Source organism: Spinacia oleracea, chromosome 6 (assembly GCF_020520425.1).
Source record: "Spinacia oleracea cultivar Varoflay chromosome 6, BTI_SOV_V1, whole genome shotgun sequence".
NCBI lineage: Eukaryota > Viridiplantae > Streptophyta > Magnoliopsida > Caryophyllales > Amaranthaceae > Spinacia > Spinacia oleracea.
This window is the reverse complement of record NC_079492.1, coordinates 12,002,440-12,006,593: the sequence shown is the minus strand read 5'-3', so window position 1 is coordinate 12,006,593 and position 4,154 is coordinate 12,002,440. Positions and strand designations below refer to the sequence as shown.

The 4,154-nt window shown below is 38.7% G+C and overlaps 1 long non-coding RNA gene across 1 annotated transcript; it reads right to left on the bottom strand.

Moving 5' to 3' along the window:
• Nucleotides 1-426: 426 nt before the first annotated feature.
• Nucleotides 427-2,433, bottom strand: LOC130462433 (uncharacterized). The gene is made up of 3 exons (XR_008922623.1): nt 1,651-2,433; nt 699-824; nt 427-618 (listed from the first exon to the last, which is right to left on the bottom strand). It is a non-coding gene; the product is annotated as an uncharacterized lncRNA (long non-coding RNA).
• Between the last annotated feature and the right edge of the window lie 1,721 nt (nt 2,434-4,154).

Below are 4,154 nucleotides of genomic sequence, written 5' to 3'. Positions count from 1 at the left end.
AGCATCAGATTCATGAAAAGTTGATTTGTTTCCGCTGCTCTGCTGCGAATTTGTCTGGTGTGTGTTGTAGTTAAAGGGGCAACTGAAATTTCTACGCTATTTGTGCTGTTGATTTTAAAAAGGGTTGTGCTGGTTTTAGTTAGTTGAAAGACTGATTAGTATTTGCAGCAGTCAAGAGTTGTATGTTTAAAATCTCCCTGTAAGCTAAATAGAATTCAGGAATTTCTAACTTTCAATGCTCAAGCTAGATAGAGATACAGCAGAAAAGGTTTTTAATTCACATGCAACTTAATGCCTAGCACATCTACATTATGCATCTCTTAAGATATACAACAAAGCATCACACTTAGCAAGACAAACAGAAATGTATTGGAATAATCAGGAATGCTCTCTTTCATGCATGTAAAGACAAGCCTTACCATCTCCATTAAGTTCACAAGTACTGAAACATCTGGCTCTTGCAGGTATCATTTCTTGGATGCCATAGATATAAGATGACTTGTAAATTCTTTGATGTAAGGACTATTTCTATCAGACCCACATTCTTCTTTCAATCTCCCAGACCTTGCAATGGCACCATAAGCAAAAAAGATAGCCCAAAAGACAATCCCTTGCCTCCTAGAGTACACAAGCACAACAAAATGAATATATCTGTTATAAAAAATCAAAACCAGTTGCAGAAAAAGTGAATTTTGTACCTGCCCTTTCATTGAAGAAGTGACCTCCAATGAATCAATAATCAGCTTTAGCACTGAATCAACTCTAATCTTAGAATTCATACTGATTAATGGTGTCAAACCTAAAGCAAACCCTTGTCTTGCACACTGCACCAAAAAGGAAAATTAATTTGCATCGAGATGATGGCTATGTAATAGATGCAAGTTATTACTGCCTAAAGAGCACCATAAGAAAACACACCATTAGATTTAACTAATCTTACTGATAGAATGATATGACACCATTAGATTTAATGAAATTGCAATGCAAAAAGATCTGTTTCCATGAATATTAAACCCCGTCCTCTCCTCCTCAATATCATAATTTCCCCTTTTTAATCATCTGATACAGGGCGTAAACTGACCGTGTGTTACAAATCACTTCCAGGGCATACTACAACAGTTCTAGAGAATGACATCGCGTAAGGAGTGAATTATAAACTGACCGTGTGTTGACTCACTCAACATTATTTAAGAATTGTGAAATCCTCTAGGCCCCCCAGACGGCAAATGAATTGTTGCGCTAACTCACCCAATAACACCGGATAACTTCTAGCACCACCTAAGAAGACGGAACCAACAACTTATCTAATTGTTGTGTTAACTCCACCCCCCTTATATAATGCATAATTGGGATGTTCTCTAGCCCCCTGAAAACGGGAACAACTAGAAGCTTATTCTAAGAAACCATGAGTGAGGCAATTAGTTTAAGGATATTTGTACCCTTAATGTGTTTTAAGCAAGGCTTCAATTTTCCATTGTTTAGTACTTGAAGCCAGAGTCTGATAGTATCAAGCTAGGGGTTCATTATGTGAAGGGTATAGTGATGTTAGGTTATGATACATATGACAATTCATAAATCATGCGGAAAAACCATTTAGCCAGGAATACATATTATTTACACATAATCATATAGCATAGTTTAGATGCATACTCTTTGTTGCGTGCCTTCCCTAGCTGCGCCCGAACCGAACAAGAACAAGTCTTTAGGACTCCAAGTGTCGTCCCTCCGTAGATAGTCCACAGCACGTCCGGATCCGCCTTAAGATTGACCAACTAGAATCGCCCTTAAGGTACTAGAATTTTCGGCACTCTTAGGTAAGAAATATGACTGAATTTTTCTCTCAAAACTCACTTTGAATACTTGAATTAATCTCTGAAAATATGTGACCCTAGGCACGTATTTATAGAGTTATGGAAAGGGAATTGGAATCCTAGTAGGATGCGAATTAATTAAACTTAGAATCCTACAAGAACTCTAATTAATTAATTTATCCTTTTAGGAATAGGAATTTAATCATATACTAACTCTAATAGTTTTAGGAATCATGCATGAACACAAACTCACACACACACGGCAGCCACGAGGGCCGCCCATGCGTGTGCGTGCGAGCAGCAGCCCACGCAGCGAGGCCATGGCCTTGGCGCGCGCTGGGCCTGCCTTGCGGTGGGCCTGGGCGCTGCCTTGGCTGGGCGCGCGTTTGGCTTGCTGAGCGATGGCCCGACTTCGTGCTGGGCCTTCGTCCGGCAGGCCTCGTCCGATGCTAATTCGTACGATACGCTTCCGATTAAATTCCCGGTTCCGGAATTCATTTCCGATACGAACAATATTTAATATTTCCGATTCCGGAATCAATTTCCGTTTCGAACAAATATTTAATATTTCCGTTTCCGGAATTATTTTCCGATTCCGATAATATTTCCGATTCTGACAATATTTCCGTTTCCGACAATATTTCCGATTCTGGCAATATTTTCATTTCCGATAATATTTTCCGATACGTACCATGTTTCCGTTTCCGGCAACATCTACGACTTGGATAATATTTATATTTCCGATACGATCCATATTTCCGTTTCCGGCAATATCATCGTTTCCGGAGTATTCATTTCTTGCCTGTGACGATCTCAGCTCCCACTGAAACCAAGATCCGTCGATTCCGAATATCCATAGATGGAGTATTTAATGCCATTAAATACTTGATCCGTTTACGTACTATTTGTGTGACCCTACGGGTTCAGTCAAGAGTAAGTTGTGGATTAATATCATTAATTCCACTTGAACTGAAGCGGCCTCTAGCTAGGCATTCAGCTCACTTGATCTCACTGAATTATTAACTTGTTAATTAATAATGAACCGCATTTATTAGACATAACATAGAATGCATACTTGGACCAAGGGCATTATTTCCTTCAGTCTCCCACTTGTCCTTAGGGACAAGTGTGCATTTCCTAATTCCTTTGTCGCTCGATCCTTGCTCTTGAACATAAGGTAAGAGTTGTCATCCTTATTATGTCCAGAGGTGTTTCTCGGTTTCAGAGTTCAACTGATCAAATAAACAGATAATCATAGCCTATGATTCATCCGAGCACGGCCATGCATTTCACAGTTTCTAGCTCTCCGAGTGGCCTTGTACAACTTTTAAGCATCTCATCCCGATTTATGGGAGGACAATCCCAATCTTGCGATCTTGAGATTAGACTTCGTTTGATAGGTGATTACCTGAGCGTTGCCTTTATAGCCTCCTTTTACGGTGCGACGGTTGGTCAACGTCAAAGCAACCAGTTCTCAAACAAGTAATCTCAAATCACTCAGGTATTGAGGATTTAGTGTCTAATAATTTTAATGAAATTTACTTATGACAGATTTTCATCTCTTACAGTAAAGTTTCATAGGTCTTGTCCGATACTAGTCTTCCCAAAGTAAGTATCTATGCAAATGATTATGACATTGCCATGTCCACATAGTTCAAGAAACAGAACTACTTGTCATCTTGCATTCTAGTCGTCTAACGTTTTCTATGCGTCCAATTTTACAGAAAACTCCGACTAGGGACCATTTTCAACCTTTGACATTCAAGTTCACTTGATAGACATTTCTTAGTCACAGGACTGGTCCTGACAGTCTATCTTGAATATATCGTCAAATTGAAGGGACTCATCATTTAATACTAAACCAAGATTAAATGGAATATGAAAATACATTTCATATATGATAAATGTTCAACCCCATTGTTTTACAACCATGGGCCTTAAACCCATCTTTAAAACAGTTCATGGAATTCAAAGCTATGCTTGATTTCCAGTGCTACAACGTGAGTGTTGCTTCTCACTTGTTGCATAGGTTTAGTTATCATGCTTTGCCAATCTTAATATCATTTTCATCGAATGTTCTTCGAGATATGATGATAAGATCTTTTCGAGTTTGTTTATTATGTGATCTAGTCTTTCTTACTTTGATGGTGGTTTTACTCATTTTGCAATGAAGAACCATCAAGTTAGCAGACGTTTTTCTTGCTTCAAGAGTGGTTCTACGCATTTTTCAATGAAGAACCATCAAGCCAGCAGATAGGTGATCTACCCAAGTTCAGTGAAGAACTTTAAACAACCCTGTTTTATTGCTTCTTAGGCAATAATCACTTTTACTTCAACTGTATA